We start from the raw sequence: 18,720 nt of genomic DNA on the forward strand, positions 1-18,720 counted from the left end.
GCTTAATTTTGGACATCCGGTATATCTAGCCTGTGTTGTTTCTTAAAATAAAATTTGGCATGATCTGTTGCAGGTTCGTTATAAATGCGTAAGCACGGGTCCATCTTTGGAGTTCTGCGGCGACACCTTGATTTAAGGTCCTTAAGGAGATTCTTTGTGTTCGGCTGAGACACCTTCGTTTGCTTTGGTGCTCCAACGCTGCAACCACTACGCTGGTTGTTTACGATATATGCGAATCACCGCGTATGAAGACTCACGACGCCACCTACAAGAAGAACGATGTGGCGTAGTAGCCGAGAGCGCGAGCCAGCGTCCTCATGTTTTGTTTCCCATGCGACGTCATCGTTTTACACAAGGCGCGCATCTGCTCCCGTTTCTCTAACCACGCGACGCCATCCTAGGCCCCCGCGCTGGCGTTGGCCGCTGACGTCATGCTCCCCCACTTCGCAGCCGCTGCTCGAGGCTTCGCCCCACTCCGCGAGAACGCCCACTCAGATAAACGGATCCGGCGGCTTTGAGCCTCCTATGCTTAATGTACGACAATAAAACTGCGAAGTTAAACTGAAAAACTTGTATAGCGTACGAACGGTACTGTGCTCGTACCGGATATTGTCAACCTGTAACTGTGATTACAATGAGTGCTACAGTTAAAAAAAGTTGCCTATGCGTAGGTCTTAGTGTAGCTGATAGTTGTTATTATTTATATATGAACACTTCAGCAAGAGATGTCTTTCATTAAGCAGGTTGGTCGCGGAACCGATCAAAGCCAATGAGGCAACCGATGACACCCCAAGGGGGAACTAAGTTGATCAGGCGCGAAAGCGCTCGCGCGGACATCGGCGTGCTTGGCAAAAGGGTCGTCCCCTTGTTCATTCGACGCCACCGACGAGACGATTAAGGCACGGCCGGCGCCAGGAGGTCCAAGGTGTTCATGAGAAAAAATAACCATGGCAACTTCGCAACACCACACCCCTACGGAATACAACTAAGCTTGTGAGCGAGCTAGCTTTACATCTACATGGATGATATCCCTGGTGCTCGCGAAAAATACTTTTGAAGAATGCTGGTGGCCATATATTCTGCGACAGGGCCATCCCCCTGTCAGCGAGGGGGCGATGCAGAAATCTGAGGAGGGGGTCAGGACATCCGGACATCCCCCCTGGATCCGCGCATGAGTACAACCCAGACATACACCACTGCGCGTGCGCGAAAAAAAAAACACCTTGTTCATGCAAAACGCAACCTACCTACGCTCGTCTATAAACTTCATCTCACTGTTGCACAGATAAATTGAGGTGTCACTGGCACAATCTTGTCCCTTCTGTCTTATATGGTACGCCTCGAGTAGCTCTCTCGCTCGGCTATCTCGGCAGCGACACAAGACCTTTACCTTTTTCATGATCGGCTTACACGGGCACGCCAAGCAGTGGACAGGAAGGTGCGCATTCGCTATATTCCAAATTGACAATTCATGCTCACGCAAGCGTACATTCACGCACCTTCATGTTTAGCCTACGTAGACTTTGCCGCATCATAGAGGTATCTGATACACTACTACAACACTGCAATCTATGTGGGAATTGGTGTGCTTTATTCCGCACCCTTGGAACCTACCTGTGCTTCTTCCTAAGCGCGAGCATATTCCAGCGAGCTTGCCATTTCGTTTCCATTCCAACTCCATATCGTTTGACAATCTTTTTTAAGTTGTGGAATGTCTTGTGTACATAAGGCACAACTTGACGTTTCTTATCTTTGCGCTTCCTTGCGTCTTCAGTAACATTGTTTTCCGTCTTTAAGGTGCACGTTAAAGAACCCCAGGTGGTCCAAATTTCCGGAGTCCCCCACTACGGTGTGCCTCATAATCAGATCGTGGTTTTGGCACGTAAAACTCCATTATTTAATTTTATCTTCTAAAGCACTACCTCCGCTACTGCTGAAATGACTGATTGCGGGAAACCTGCTTCTTCTAATCCTATAATCTGCCTGTCAAAGCTTTCCTGTATTTTGTGCGTGCATGACTTTCTAAAAGCCTGACATGATACACTGGGTGGCTATTTCCCACTTCACGTTTTCAAATGAGCCGAATCATAGGGCAACAATTTCTTTTGGGACCATGGGTTATATTTCCAGCACACATGGTTGTCACAGAAGGTTATAGCGCTGTCTAAAAACTGGATATTATTATCCATTGTTAGTTCATGGGTGAATGTCAAACCTTTGCCAAGGCGCTGGAAGATGTGTAGTACACCGGCGATGGCGTCGTCATACGTGGAACTGACTTGCTTCTTTAAAAGTACAAGAAAATCGTCAACATAGCGAAACACGGTAACAACCTGGTCACGATCGATCCTTTCGTTTACCACTCTGTCAAATTCCGATAAGAAAACATTGCACAAGATAGGAGCAACGCAAGAGCCTATGCATATGCCTTGTTTCTGCACGTAAAAGTCTTCTTGAAACTGGATGGAGGTAGAGTTGAAGTAAAACTCAAGCAACACTAAAAAACATCGCATATGCACGAAGTCAATGATGATGAGTAGGCGAAGCACCGGGGGATCATTCGGGCAAAACGCTGGAAGCCTTCTCCGGAAGCCGGAAGCAGGAGCTTTGCGTACATACACTTTATATATATATATATACTGTACATGTGTGCAGTACACATGCACACATGTACATGCTCTGGTATACACAGTATACATGCAAACGAGAGCTACGGACAACGGACAACTACGAGGGACAAGGCTCGGCCCTAAGGTGCTTCGGCTCTAAAACCTATCAACAGTCAACCCGGTAGAATTCTGAAAAGACACTTCGCCACTTCTGCGTGCGGCGATGAAATCTTCGCCGCGGGCCGTATGCTGTATGTGCGAGTGAAAGCGCGCTTTTACGGAGAGTGAACACATGGCGGAGAGCAAACGCGAATTCTTCCGTCGCGCGAAAGGCCGTGGGGGGACGTGAGGGAGGGAGTGGAGGCGACGTTTAGCTGCGGCACCAAATGCGTATTTATATAAAAAATGTCACAGTTTCGCCCTAAGGGCGAAGCAATGAATGCGATAGCAACACAGCAATGTCATACGAAGTAAGGTGAGTGGCTTTGGTAGCAATATGAATTGTAGTAAACATGAGCTAATTAAGTAAGCAGGTGTGCTGCGGCGTAAGTAGACCGACATGAAGAGAGACTCGATGACCACGAGAAGGCGCGTGTGAAACGGTGGTGTTGATGAGAAGCGCTTCCCGTGGGCAGCGCGCGTGCGAAGGGACACACCTGTAGCGCTGCACTGCCGATCCGGGCAGCATTGCATGTGTAGCGTGCGTTGGAAAATGTGGCCCGACTATTACTAACTGTGGTGTGAGCGCGCACAAACAAACATGAATAGACCACACTAAATGACTGCAGACAACAACTGTCAAAACGCTGCTGCGCATATACGCCGCAGCGGGCGAAGGTACGTGCGGTCTATCGCTTCAACGGAAACTGAGCGGCGAGTGCACGGCGCATAAAGGTCAGAGCCGTGTGGAGATAAGAGACGGTGCGGGGCGAGCGACGAACGCGGTTGTTGGCAGAGTAAAAGTGCCCCCCCCTCCCACCCACGCTCCCTCCGGCGCTCGCTTCCCGCTTCCTTGCTTGCGCGTGGGAGATTGAGTGCGTTCGCCCTCCGTGACAGCGTGCGTTCCCGCACGCTTCCGCTCGGGCATACGGCGCGCGGCGAAGATTTTATCTATACGGAACCTCACGGCGACGGCGACGACGACGGCAGAAATCCGGTGGAAGTGTCCATATAATTGCTATCGCAATAAAACGTTGCGAGGCGAAAAGACGGTAAAAGACTTCCGACGCTGCTCGACGAGTGTCCTGTTCTGACCTCGTCGAAAACCTCCGAGCCGCCGCCAGAGCAACAGCCAGAAAAGCCGCGCGCGTTCGCTGCGAACACGGGCAAAACGCCGACGGCGTCGACAACAGTTCTGCGCGTTGCTGGTGCTGCTAGATGTCCAAGTTTATACAGCTGATAAAACTACTATCCTTACTCCGTATAGCTCTCTACTAATTTGCTATCGCAATTGCTGCTTCGCCTTTCGGGTGAAACTGCGACATATTTCTCTAGACATTTCTAAGGGCAGGTATCGTTCCCGCTTTCTTGCCATATTGAAAGACATGGTTTCTTTTTTCGCTAATTCTGTGACGACACCTCTTGATCTCTTGAGCTTTTTTTCTGCGATATCGTGCTTTCACTATCGCTGGAGACACCCATATTCTACTGCGAATGTAGCACGTAGTGCAATGCGCATATTGTCATCATATTCCTGTGACTTGAGATCTACTTTCATTTATTCAGATATTAGATATAATTTCAGACATATTTAATTTCACGAGGCTCCATCCCGGAGCCAATTGTGTTTTTACAGCTAAGCTGTATATGGCTAGGGCATGCCCGTTGTCCGCGACCAAAAACTATCATCATCAGCAATGGCTCGACAGTCCTCGTCTTCTTCCACAGCTCATTGACGCCCCTCAGTGCAACCGCGCGAATGCGATCGTGCCACTGCTCCGCGTTCGTCGTCGTCTTCTTCCACAGGTGTCTCCCCTGTGCAACAAACTATCATCACCGCATCTGTTTCCATCGCATCGCAGCGCGCTTTAGCTGCCTTGAAACGATATCTGCTCGAACGCATTTCCCCGTATAGCACACGCACGCATGCGCGCAATGTCATACGTTCGAGCAGGTGAAGTTGCGGTCTCATTTGAGCTCTGCCTTCGCCATGGAACGGCCGCGAGTGGTTCGCAGGCCCGAAAAACAGCGCTCTCACGAGGTACGACGCCGGGAGCAGTGACGGGAATGTGTACCGTCTCGAGAAGAAGGACGTGCGCGCGACGCGGCGACCAAGCGTCGGCGCCGCGGAACGTCGTCGTTGTCGCGGCGAACCGAGAAGCAAGAGACCGCGCAGAGCCGGCGACGCTGGCCGCAACGAAGGCAAGCGAGGGTTCGACGGTGCCCACGCGTGGTTCATGACAGACTTTCTCGACCGATCGAATCATGACAGACTTCGAATCGATCAATATTTCTTTTTTGGAGAATTGGTTCATCTTGAAACGTGTAGGTAACAGCCCTAACAGATGACCGCAAGAGCAGTACGTGCGTGTACGTGTCACCCTTCTTGTGGTGGTCTGTTTGCGCTGTTACACACATGTTTCAACTTCGGATCGAGTTGTAGAGCTTGCGATCGGCTGTGGTTCGACAACGACCTCTTCGAAATCAACATGATACGGTCAGAAGAGCGACGGAACAAGGCGGTGGACGTGTTGATTCGGTGCTTTCCCGGCGAGGAGGCCTTCTTCCAAGCGCGACGTAGGGGACTTTATGAACGACCACTTTGGATGGTCGCTCGATCCGACCGGCGACGAGAAAACTCCAGTCCTCATCGTTGGCGACTTCAACGTGGACGTGTCGCGGCCAGATGACAATTGGCTGCCCTCGTTTCTGCTCGAACGGTTAGATCTACAGTGCTACACCGATCCCAAGGTGCCAACGACCACGAGGCGCCCGTGTTTGTGCTTCGCCAAGAACCTGTCCATCGTCGTCACTGAACGCTTGGCCGTCTACCATAGCGACCACAAAGCAGTAGTAACTTGCGTGAAAAAATAAACAACACCAAAACATTTATGTATCTCCGTGTTGTACATTTAGATATACCATGCATATATACAGCTTCGCTGGTCATCCACCTTCACTGATGGAATGGCTCATAAATTTTTGGTTTATATTAATGACTTACCAAACTTTAACTCTTGCACAAAATGCATTTATAAAGCGTACTAAGGTGCTGTAATGTCATTAGGTTGTGTAATAATGCGACCAAGACTAAATTTGTTGCGTTCTCTTCCCGTCAGGGAAAGTCATTCCACCTATAATTCTGGACCCCCACTGTCTTCCTCCAAGTTCATAAACGGTTATAGCTCGGTGAGATGCTCGACTTACAAATTTCGCCACCCAATTCTTCCTCGCGTTGCCCCTTTGCCGCCATCCCCGTGAGTTCCTCGCTCTATGTTGGACATGGCTTCAACGGAGACACGACAACGTACCTATGCATGTAGCTGTCACTATTGAAAAAAAAAAAAAAAACACAGCGCAAAAAGGACTCGGACACGAGAGAGCCACATGCACACAGCGCTACGCCAGTCATCACATATGCTCTGCATACTGCCTGCACGTTGCAACCGTTTCTGAGGTATTCAAAGAAACCGTACGACTATATCATGAGCATCATGCTCACAGAATCCAACGTGAGTATCGTTCGGCAGGCACACGGCGCACACAAGTAGCTCTGCTTCGCATTTTGATCGAAATTGGCTTTTATTGCGATAGCATTTATATATGGACACGCCAAGTGCATTTCTACCGTCGCCGTCGCCGTGAGGTTCCGTATAAAGTCCAAGTGCGATAAAATCGCCGCCGCGCACCGTATGCTATATGTGCAAGTGAACGCGCGCGAGGGTGAGCCGGCGATCGCGGCTCAATCTCGCACACACAAGACAGGGATGCGGGGAGGAAGCACGCCGTCTTCACTCACGCGCAAGGCTCCGGGGGGAGGGTAGGGAGGGGTGGGGCGTTCTATTCCGGGTGGCCACGCGCGCCCGCTCGGGCCGTTGTATCTTGAAAGCCATCTGCGGCGGGGACAGAGCTGTGTTTGCTCTGTCCCCGCCGCACCTTGCGCTGTGTTTTGGCGGCCTAGTTCGCGTTCATACAAGCGGCAGAATCCATTCGCTGGCTGCTGCCGCCGCGCTTCCTCACTCCAGCGCTTTGACAGCGAGTTTCCGCGGCATCGAGTGAGATGTGTTTATGTTTGCTTTTGTGCGCGTGACACTATGCTGGTTAATTTAGTCAGTATGTCTATGTTTACAAGTTTACACGGCCGATGAAACTACTGTCCTTACTTCTCATAGCTGTCCACTAATTTGCTATCGCAATCGATGTCTCGCGTTTTGCTTCGTTGGACGGAAGCAATAGGTGGGGTCCTAGTCCCACCGCAAGCGACAGTTACCTTGAAAGCGAATCTGGAAGACCCTGCTTCTTGGCGCCAGAAGCGAGTGCAACACTCGAAAACGCGTCATGGCAACCATGCCATTACAGGTGCCAGGGTCTATGCAAGTTTCTTAAAGGTGCTTGCGGCTGCATGACAGGGAGAGTGGAACATGTGCTATGTCATCCAGTTTGCAGGGGAACGTTTGGAGACACGTCATAGTACAAGGGCGGGGTGCAGCGAGTTTATTGTAGTGGAACTGGTGCAAGTCATCAAACAACGTCAGCTAGTCATTCTGGTAAATTATGATACAATTTTTGATAACATTTGTTTTCTTCTGTTATTCTCGTTCGCCATCATTGCAGCAGAAAACTAGTTCTTTTTCGTTTTTCCTTCTTCATTTTCACGTCTCAAATTGACAATGGTTAGTTTGTCGCACCGTGGCTACTTTTCTGGCCACCTAATACAGCTTTTACCACAGTTGACGACTTTATTGGCTACTTTTCGGAAATTTTCGGCTTCATTTTCTCCCGTGGTCCTGGAAACCCTGCTCGCGGCCAATAGTGCTCGTAGTAGTTGTCATTTCTGTGTGTGCGTCTGGTTTAGCGCTCGTTTCTCTCGACACTTATGAAAGACCAACTATAACAGCCGTGCGCCTTCCTACAAGGAGTGGCTTTCCATGAGGAGAACAAATCTGAAGAACTTCATACCCCAAAGATTTCCTCCGGCTTTTGGACGCAAGTGCTATCACAAAATCAAATTGCTATGCAGTGTTGCGCAAACCTTTCTCTAGAAGTTCGGCTTTTCACTGCATGATATATTACAAAACCTTTGCACACGGGCGGGAAATCTGTCTGCGTTCTATCTTGCAAAATCCGTGACTAACCGCAGACGCGAAGGAGCTAAAGGAGACACAAATTGTCCCAATTTGGCGCATTTTATCTCATTTTAGACGACTACAGAAAGATGGCGTGCTTCTGTCGTCACAGGGCTTTGGGGCGCAGGAACAGCTGGAGTGCGGACAGAGTGGCGCCAACACATTCTGTAGCTTATATTTGTCGTTGTAGCAAAAACTTGTTGGTGGTTGCACCACACTTTAATGTTATTCGCAATTGTTGAAGGCTTGCCAGCACGAAGGAAATGTCAAGGTTAGGCCAGTTTGTTTCGTGCCTTGTGGGCGTCATTCCTTCTGCTTCTTCACTGTTTTTAGTTTAAGGGTAAAAGCTGTAATTTTAGCGCCGGTTAAGTGAAAATGATGACGGCATTGCGCAAATGCGCGGCGCTGCACGGGCAGCTTGCGACCTCAAACGCGGAACAAATTTCCTGGAGATAGCGGTACACTTCGCATATAACTCGTCCGCGAGTTGTACAGACAGGCTGGCCAACCAATTAAATAACGTACGTGCATTAACGCACAACACCGGGGCTTGTGCACACAACTGCAAGGGAGCAGCAACGTCTTGTCGATAAGGTAGCTGAAAAGCTTTAGAAAAAGACTTGAGTTCGTTTTGCACAAGCTTAAAGGAGAATTCGCAAAGGCCGTTGCTTCGCGATTGGTCGTGGGGGTTTTTACTCTAACCTTGCTCGATTTATGCATTCCAAATGTTCACAAGTGTTTTGTCGCGGGCTAGGTTACAAAAGAGTTAGGAATTGTTCGATGAACAGAGCGAGAGTATTGTGTCAAAAAGCAGCTGCCATGAGCACAAATAACAACTAGTGAATATAGAAAAAAAAATGTCGCAGTTTCGCCCGAAAGGCGAAGCATCGATTGCGATAGCAAATTAGTGGACAGCTATTCGGGGTAGGGATAGTAGTTTTATCGGCTGCATAAACTTGGACACATTGGCTTCCTAACTGAATTAACAATCGTGGTGTCAGCGCGCACTATCAAACATGAATAGATCACACTGAATGACCGCAGCCAACGACTGTCAAAACGCTGGCAACAAGCGCAGGTTCGCGCGGTCTATCGCTTCAACGGAAACTGAGCGGCGAATGCACAGGGCATAGGAAGGTCAGAGCCATGTGGAGATAAGAGACGGTGCGGACGACCGGCATCCCCGGGCAAAGCGCAAAGGAGAAGGTGTTGGCAAAGAAAAGCTGCCCCCCCCCCCCCCCTCTTCCCGCTTTGTTGCTTTCGCGTGGGAGATTGAGTGGCAAGATACGCCTTTGGTGCCGGAGCACAGCGCCGCCCCGCCTCCCTCCCATACCCCCACGGTCTTTTGCGCGACGGTCACGTTTGCTTTCCGCCGAGCGTTCGCTCTCCGTGATAGCGCGAGGGGGGGGGGGGGGTGGAGGGAGGGAGGGTTCGCCCTCCGTGATAGCGCGCGTCCCCCGCGCGCTTTCGCTCGCGCATACGGCGCGCGGCGACGATTTTATCGCCCTTGGAATCTATACGGAACCTCACGGCGACGGCAGAAATCCGGTTGAAGTGTCCATATAATTGAACAAAGCGATTTGTTAAGCATGAAATGGTTTTAGCTACCGTTTCAGGAAACAGCCAAAGCCGTCATCCGGGGACACAAACGACAATTTTCGAGCAACCAAATGAAATCATCTGGGCAAGCAGTCAAAAATGCTCTCTTTGGCCCCCAACCCTTTGTACAGGACCGCATTACATACGCTAGTTACTGCCCAAACAAGTTGCAAAAAATATTGCTTCCAAGTTCTTCCTATTGTTTGTTCACCATATCACTCAAGCTGTAACTTCTAGGACGCTGAAGTTTTATACGTCATCTGAACTAGCGACGTTCAAAAGGCAGATTACAGGGCACCATACAATTGATTGTCATCTTTTGCCGCTGAGATAGGGTTGCCTGTGCTCTTTTGAACGCCAGCGGCGGTCTGTGAGTTCCCCAAGACTTCCGCGCGCCGGCTGAGCAGCTGGTGCGCGCAAATCTCCGAGGCTATGATTCAGCGGGGTGGGTTTTGCGTCGCCTCGAGAGATGGCGCAACGCTGCGTGGCGCCGGCACTGCTTCTAGCTGGGCCATAGAGTTAGTTTACTAACTCTAGAGGAAAAGCTGAACCAAAAAAAAAAAAAAAAGTGGGAACCGCATAGGCGCCGCCATGTTGCTACGACTCATTTTTGTAGCACTAAAGATATTCAAAATATTATGCAAAAGCAAGCACTTACGCGTAGCACGTAGGCACGGTCAACGTTTAAAGTTCATTCCCTTATTTTTCAGAAAGATCAGAAGGCTATTTCAAAAATTTTTTATAACATTTACGGTGTCTAAAAGGCTGCGTTTGCAGGCGCCATAGCTAAATTGAATTGAATTGAATTGAATTTATTTGCCAAAAGGATACAAAAATGATGAAAATACATGAGAAGCATCTGGATCCTTAGCATCAAGCTAGTTTGGATCCATACATGGATAATAACACAGATTTATATTTATAGAATATCAATTTCAACAGTTGTGTGTTTATGCAGGTAGCAGACATCTTGTATTGTAATTATAATTCAACATTAATACAGGTCTTTGTAATGGGGTTTCAGCTTAACAAAAAGCATTTACTTTGTTTTACGTGTACAGGAAGACAGTTCCACAAAGTAAAACCAATGCTAGGAAGCCGTCTTAGGAAATTCCCGGCTTCGTAACCTCTTGTTTGGAACCGGGAAGACATGAATGATGAGCGGTGAAGTGGACAATTGTTAGTTATACAGTTATACACCGTAATTGTAGTTTTTAGTTTATTAGCAGTTTAGGGGCATGATTTGATATTTGTTAAAAAGCGGCTTTCTAGGGGCTGCATAACTTGAACTTGACAGAAAACGAATTGCTCGCTTCTGCAGCACTACAAGTGGCCTTAGGCAAGATTGATACGTATGGCCCCACGACTCTATACAGTATGATATCCGACTATGAAAAACAGCAAAATAGATGGTTCTCAAAGTCGGTACATCGAAAAACTGGCGACATTTATATATCACAAAACAAACACTGCTGAACTTTTTACATAGCGAACCAATATGCATTTTCCAGTTTAAATGGTGGTCTATTACAACACCTAAACATGTTATGCTATTCACACGTTCAATGGGCTCTCCCTCTAACTGAAGCACGCATGCCGACGTCGGCACGAACTGCTTTAAAAGCGCTAGTAAGAATTTTAAAAGAAACAGGACTCATTGAAAAACTATAGAATGTGCGAACTGATGCGTTCTTTCTTCTTTTTTTATATTATCTTGTTTTCTTATCTTCTCTGCCCTTACCCTATCCCCGTGTGCAGAACAGCCAACCGGCCACTTAACCTGGTTAACCTCTCTGCTTTTCACCTCTTGTTTTCTTATTCCATCCTTCCGGTTCGACTGAGATGACAGATCAGAGAATGTATGCCACGGCCACCGCCAGCAGCGATCAGAAACTCTAAATCGGTGTCGACTACGTACAAATAGACTGTTCATAAGCTGGTCTAAAATCTTCTAGCAACTTCGCTAGCTGTTATGGTTTTGCAATATAGTGCAAAGCATGCTCACGTGAGTCTTGGCGCATGCGACGGTTCTGGGCGAAACCGGGACAACAGCTAAATGCACTCTACTTGAAAAGGGAGAGCTGCGTGTGTGCATGACTAGTTTATATGCTGCACAATTTAGTTGTTTTTTTTTTTTTACGCTGTCTTGACATTTATTTTAATGCTTGCTACAATAAGACAGAAAAAAATGGAAAAGGTCACGATTGCAGGCGCATTGCACATTTCTCCAAAATGGGATTCGTTGCGCGCTCCTTTTTTCATTTTTTTTTTCGAACACACTCGTGGCACAATAAGTCTACAAGAGTCGTGCGAATTGTCGGCACAGTTCTACAAATCGCGCAGATATAGTGTCAGGAAAGTTTCGCTATTGCTACAAAAAGTAGGATTACTAGGATAGCATATTCGCTGGGCCGTAAAAAAGCCAGAGGCCGACCGGGGAAACGTGTCACACGTGCATACTGACTTTGATTTCGAACTTAAAGCATCCGTGTCGCCGAGTGGCAACAGCGCGACACGTGCTGGTCAGGCGTTTCCGAGAAAGCGATTGATGCCGGGCTTCGACCGGCGCCGCGAAGGTCGCCGAATGCGTGGTGTTCAGACCCTTTCCGGCGCGACTAGTCAGGTGAAGGCCGCGGGGTGGCGTCACGCGCACCCTCGCCGCCGGCGTGGAACCGGCCTTGCCACTTATTTAAACAGCCGCCGGCGCGACGACCACTTTCTTGCCGCTGCTGCTGCTTCTTGGCTGGGCTGCCTCGCGGCGTTTTCCGGTCAAAAGCCGCGTCTTCTGCTTCTCGGGGGCTTCGGCGTCGCAAGTGTCTGCAGCAAGGTACGTCGCCTCTCGGGGGCGTGGCTTCATCGGCGCGCAAAAATCTCTTTTCTCGATAAGCATATAGATGGCTTGCTAATGCAAGCGTCACCGTAGATGGCTGTGTGTTGGGCTTCAGTCTGGTCAACTCGTTCACGCTTTTACCCAGAAACACTATATGGTTAAAGAGGGGTCGGCTGGTGCATCTCTTGCAGTCAAGCGCAAGAAAACCATCGCATTGCTTACTTTGCTTTTATATTCACGTAGCCCATCGTTGAGGCATCGGCCAGACTAGCTAGGCCCGCATATCGTTGGAATGTGGACACTTGTTTTACACTCGACAAACCTCTCGCTGTGTTCGCAGCGTGTTTACCAGCGTGTTTACCAGCGTGTTTACCAGCGTGTTTACCAGGTGCACCCTGGTCCGGTCTTCCTTCAAAGACTGCCTAAGTTGTTTGTTGCTGGAAACGCAATGCTTCTGTTACTACGCAGTGCAATTTTCTTGAGTTGGTGGGACAGTCGATGAATGTATGTCACTGCTAACCTTTCCTTCTCTCTATTGGGGCATGTTAGTGTTGTACTGAATCTGCTTTAGCAGTGCTTCCGCTACTGATGCAGTGATATGGTTTGGATGAGCAGAGTAGCGAATGTTCTTCGCTTGTTGCGTGGAACCAGAAGTTCGCATGATTTTTTAAGGCATAACTAAAGCACATCTTCACAATGCCCCTCTTGACAAACTTAGAGTGCGCCGTCCAGATTGGCAAAAGCCTAAACGATAGGCTACGTGAACATAAAAGCAAGGATTAGCGCGATAGTTTTCTGCCACTTGACTGCAAGAAATGCCGGCCAGTCTTTAACGACACAGAGCATGAACGAGTTGACCAGGCTACTCATTCAAGCACAACACATGGTGACGCTTGCATCAGCAAACCATTCATCTTATTATAAAGAAAAAAGTTACAATTGTTGCGTATGGCATGACTGTTTATCACATGATAGGTCCCGTATATGACGCGATAGACATTGTTAGTGCGCTCCGAGCAAGTGTTTAATACGCACCCGTAGCGAAGGCCTTTTATAAGCGTACATAAGTACGTTTTGATGCCGCAAATAAACTCGTTGTTGAAAGTTGGCACTATGTAGATAGGTGTTCACTGTCGCTCTTTGTCCAGTGTCGGATGTGCTGGGCTTAAAGGGCGATTTTTCGCTGTCAATGAAAGTTTCTCTGCGCACTTGCGTCATTTCCTCAAACAATCAGGTTTGAGAGTTGCGCATATTTCTTGCAAATGACTAATTCTATCGAACCACCTGCCTGCTCCTCAGCTGCTGCCCACATGACGTAAAATGCGGCACACGCAGATCATGCTGGGAATGAACGACAGCGTCGAGGAGCGGGAAGTTTCTGTCTGGAGAGGTTACGTTCAGTGTCGGCGGCGGGCAAGTGATGGGGTTGCGTCGCTGGCTGCACGAACTTCAGCCCTCGCTAGCCGCACATGCAGTTTGAGGCGATCGCGTTCAGCCGTGGGTAGCCGCCAAGTTCGTGCGTCTACTACCGGCGGACCTGAGCGATTGACCCCGAAGCTAATTACGCCATTAAGACGACGAAAACTGCTTTTGTAGTTCACTTTTTACCATACAAATTTGAAATAAAAGTAATTTCGTATATTGCAACCACACGCACGCACACGCGCACACACGCACGCACACACCACACGCGCGCACACCACGCGCAACGACACACAGCGCGCAGCACACACGCGCACAGCACACACGCGCACACACACACGCGCACACACACACGCGCACACACCACGCGACACACACACACGCGCACACACACACAGCAACACACACACCACACACACACACACACACACACACACCACACACACAAACACAAACCAACACAACACACACAACACACACACACACACACACAACACAAACACACACAAACACAAACACAAACACACACACACACACTGCGCGACGACCACTTTCTTGCCGCTGCTGCTGCTTCTTGGCTGGGCTGCCTCGCGGCGTTTTCCGGTCAAAAGCCGCGTCTTCTGCTTCCCGGGGGCTTCGGCGTCGCAAGTGGAGTCACCACACACACACACACACCATGGAGTCACCACACACACACACACACACAAATTAAGAATCGATCACACGGCGCACTATCAACACCGGTACGTTGACGTTTTCAAGGCAGCCAGTCGCGCTCGCAGGCACTTATCTAAATAATGTGCATACGCACATCGGTGTACTGTTGCGCTTCTGAGGTGCACTGTTTGCTTCTTATCCGAAATGATTAACAAGCTCGGATACAGCAGCTTAAACCTAAACCAGCTGCCAACGGTACAGGCATCGGCGTTGCCACGAAAAAAACCACGCGTTCTCTAAATGAACGTTAATACGGGCACATGCTCAATCTATGTGGGGAACACATGAGAATGATAACATCCCGCTTTCCAAGTTCCCGTACCGCTCAAAGCAGCGCCGCTCAGACATGCAGAAAATGTGGCATTATTTGCATCATATTTTAAGCGAACGACGAGAGGTCGCTGTACTATGCCGAGGTAAAATGCACCGTCATTGTTTTGTACATTCAGCTGCGTTCTTCCCGGGAAAATGCGCGATCTTAAAGGGGCACTAAACCACTTTTTATCCAAGTGGTTTAGGTTAGAATAGGTTAGTTCAGAAATACCTTGCCGCAAAAAGTACTTGAATGCGTTCAGCAGAAGCACGGGGTCAAGCTTCCCCTTCTTCAATGCCTTGCACTGCGAAGACTACGGCGGACCGGGCGTCTACTTAACGTCACCGTGGCGCGCAGTTCAAGTTTGATTTTGGATGCTCACGTAGACGCCACTTGTGATTTCGGCGCCTACGACGCGCCAAACATAAGCCAAACGCGCTCAGCGAGCTGCAGTGCACTCGGCCAGCGACCGCGATATCTACGCTACGTAGCAGACAGCATACATGTAGTGCGTATGCGCAGCGTTTGCTTTGTGCAACACAAGGCGTGATCGCGCGCTCCAGTCTGGTCGTGGTGCGGACCGGCTTTGTCCTTCACCGACGCATGCAGCTTGCGCATTTTTCAAGCTCAATAGGAAGCAAAGCTTGCCAAGGCGTCTATGAGCAGGAGCGGCCATGAGTTGAGCGTTAAGAACTAGTCGAAATTACCGAGACCCGACGATACCGAAAAGCAGGGTGGCCAAAGTTCATACGTGGGCGGCCGCGGCTGAGCGTGAGCACATGATAGTAGGCTTCTTCCGGAAGTACGTAATTATTATCGGGATTCGAAAGCACATTTTCGCTTACTTCAGCCTGTTTATTCAACTTTGTCAACAAATATACGCAGTAACAGTAGAAAGAAGCGCACTCATCCAAGCACCGGTGTCTTGATTGATGTCAGCTATTGGCAAATAGCAGGCGCGTATGGGAATCCACTTTATTACAAAGAAAGCGTCCAGAAGAGTGAGGAGCAGGATTTAGTTGAAAAGAGCGTTTGAGAGAAATGTGACTAAGCGCTCCGCTTGCAAACACCACGCGCAGTGCATGACTGCACAACTTGGCTGGGATGTTCACAGTCAGCGTATGCTTTTTTTTTTTTTTTGCAGGTGGTTCAGGGCCCCTTTAACGAATGAATTTACCTACGGCAGTACGCAACCTACCGTCTTTGGTGAAAATCCCCTCTTTATCGCTGCCATTGCACCGCGTTTACAGAAATTCGGCTGAACGCATAAGCCATGTTCATTAGACAGGTTGCCTCGTTCCAGACACTTAGCGATATGTAGGAATTCCCTGTCTCGCCACAGTTCGGCCATCTTTAACAAAAAGGAGTGTAACCGACAGCGGACGTAAACCTTCGAGCCCAATGCTCTACCCACTAGGCCGCACGCAATCTTTGCTCATGCCAAAGCTCTTTGAAACTTTCGCGCGTGCCTCACGTGCCAGTGTTCTTTCTTCGTGATAGCTCTAGACAGCACCGGGATCGGCCCACATTCCCCAGTACGTTCCTTGTAGCAGCTAATGCGGCGCTGTGTACCGCCTCCTTTTTTAACCGTTAAGGGCCCCGTGTCGCAGAAAATCCGTCGTCGGCGTAGATGGCGTCCGTGGCGGTAAAATCATCCCCGACCGCGCAGTCCCTCCGCGTGGGGCAAGGTTGTGGTGAACAAAAATTGAATTTCTCACATTGAAATCAGCCAGAAAAATGGTAAAGTACGACTTAACCAAAACCTACAGACATGGTGGCGTCGGATTGTAATTTGAATGTACGAGAAAACATCATTCTGTTACGAGGAAACTCAAACCCCAGAAACCCCTTTTCCAGCATTATAACAGCGGCGCGCTCGGGTACTTGCGAAAATGCAATCCAGATGGCGCTCGCATGCTGGGCAGGTGAAATTGGGACTTCGCCTGCCTAATGCGTTTTGGACACGCGCGCGCCTCGGGGCAATAGCAAGCAATTAATAAAATAATAAAAAAGGTGCTAGGGCCTTCACATTATAATATAAGACGGCCTAAATTGCCCCTGGAAACACGTCTTCCCAGCAATGCATTACTGTTTAAAAGTGAAGCCGACTTTAAGGGGATCGGTGTAACTTTGGTCTTTGTAAGCTGGCTTTCCCACGTTCTGTGTTGCAGTGAAGCCTACTGAAAGCAAAATGCGATGCGAACGGGGCCCGATAACGCTATCGCTTTCCACTCTTAAAGGCGCAGCTTAAGCGTCCTCCAATTTCTTTTATTTAATTATTAATTTATTTATACATACTGCAGCCTCAATTAGGCTATTGCAGGAGTGGGATCAACAAACATATTGTTACGGAGAGTTGTGCATAAATTTCTTTATTTACAGGATATTGATGATTGTGAGTGCGCAATCCGGCCTACAAGCATTTTTTTTATTTCGAAAGTTCACCCAACGGCACAAACCATTAAATATAGAAATGTAGGCCGGTTTCTGCGATGAACAGCAATCGTGCTCGGTGGTTGCTTCCATAGAGCCATGAATCATAGTCCGGTGGTCGCGTAGGATGAAGGCCCACTGTTCGTAGGTAGCGCCGTCGTACCTGGTTTAGACCAGGGCATGTCCACAACAGGTGTTTGATTGTTGCCGCGGACGCTCGAGCTCGGCAATATGGGCAGGTATCCGCAAATGATCCACGGCGGTGTTGTGGCCAGGCGTAGGTAACCGATGGGGTAAGTGCCACCCCCACACGGAGTCTCCGCAACACCACCTCCTCATGGCGTGTAAGGCCGCCTGGAAGGTTTGAACCACACGGTGGAATTAAATCTCGTGTGGTGCGGCGGAGCATCTCCTTGTGGTGGAGGAAATCGCCCTGGGGGTCACTTGGGAAAGGTGCTTCCGCATCTAGTGGCAGCTCACTGTGGGTGGCGGTGACAGCTTGTATACTAGCAGAAATAGTGTCCCGTGGGATCCACTGTATCCGAATGTGACCGTTCATCTGTGCAGTTATTCAGTGTTTTTCGTCTGTTACAGGGTGGGCATTGTATACCTCTACAAGCACTTAGTTCCCCTCTTTCCAGCTGCTTCTTATGTTTGTTACATTCCCCGACAAGCAGACGAAGCCCGTAGGGCTAGTTAGGAGGGATCAGTAGGGGAATAACGTTTCAGGCGAGCAACATGAGTCACCTGCGTTCTGCTTGATCGCCGGCCATTGCCCAGGAGGCGAGCTATTACATAACAAAGTTCACTCAAACGCTCTAGGACAGCGTATGGGCCGGAATAGTGGGACAGGAATTTTTGACACAAGGCCCGCTTGCTTTGCGGTGTCCAAAGAAGCACCAAGTCGCCTTTGGCGAACGATACTGGTCCGTGACGCTCGTCGTAACGGTCCTTTGAACGGTGTTGCGAGGCCAAAGTACGAAGACGGGATCATTCGGCGGGCTTCTACAGCGAGGCACACATTCTTTGACACAGAATCGTCGTCGTGCAGAAAAAGTTGTCGCAGTTTCACCTAAAACGCGAAGCATCAATTGCGATAGCAAACTTGTAGAGAGCTATACAGAGTAATCATATTAGCTTTATCAGCTGTATAAACTTGGACATGCAGCAGCACCGGCAACACGCAGAACTGTTGTCGACGCCGTCGGCGTTTTGCCCGCGTTCGCTCAAAATGCGTGCGGCGTTGGTGACTGTTGCCGGAGCCTCTGATATAAATAGGCACTTGGTGCCGCAGCTAAACGTCGCCTCCCTTCCCTCCCCCCACGGCCTTTCGTGCGTCAGAAGAAGGCGCGTTTGCTCTACATATATGGTGATGGTAAAGGAGGAAAGAGACGCCTACTTCTGCAGCCCTTAAGGGAGCACGGCACAGAGCGCACGTTTGTTCTCCGCCGTGCGTTCACTCCCCGTGAAAGCGCGCGTCCCTCGCGCCCTTTCACTCGCACGTACAGCGTT

General features: G+C 49.3%; 1 protein-coding gene across 5 annotated transcripts in view; it reads left to right on the forward strand.

The window, feature by feature from the left end:
- Nucleotides 1-18,720, forward strand: part of LOC119453950 (phenoloxidase-activating factor 2) — a 208,381-nt gene that overhangs the window by 85,085 nt on the left and 104,576 nt on the right. The window contains exon 1 of one of the 5 annotated variants that reach the window (XM_037715982.2): nucleotides 12,279-12,320. The exons of the other annotated variants lie outside the window; for them this stretch is intronic. The gene's annotated coding sequence lies outside the window, so the exon portion shown is untranslated. Of the gene's footprint in view, nucleotides 1-12,278; nucleotides 12,321-18,720 lie in introns of those variants that run through there. 5 annotated transcript variants of the gene reach the window in all.

The sequence above is a fragment of the Dermacentor silvarum genome, chromosome 5 (genome assembly GCF_013339745.2).
Source record: "Dermacentor silvarum isolate Dsil-2018 chromosome 5, BIME_Dsil_1.4, whole genome shotgun sequence".
Classification (NCBI taxonomy): domain Eukaryota; kingdom Metazoa; phylum Arthropoda; class Arachnida; order Ixodida; family Ixodidae; genus Dermacentor; species Dermacentor silvarum.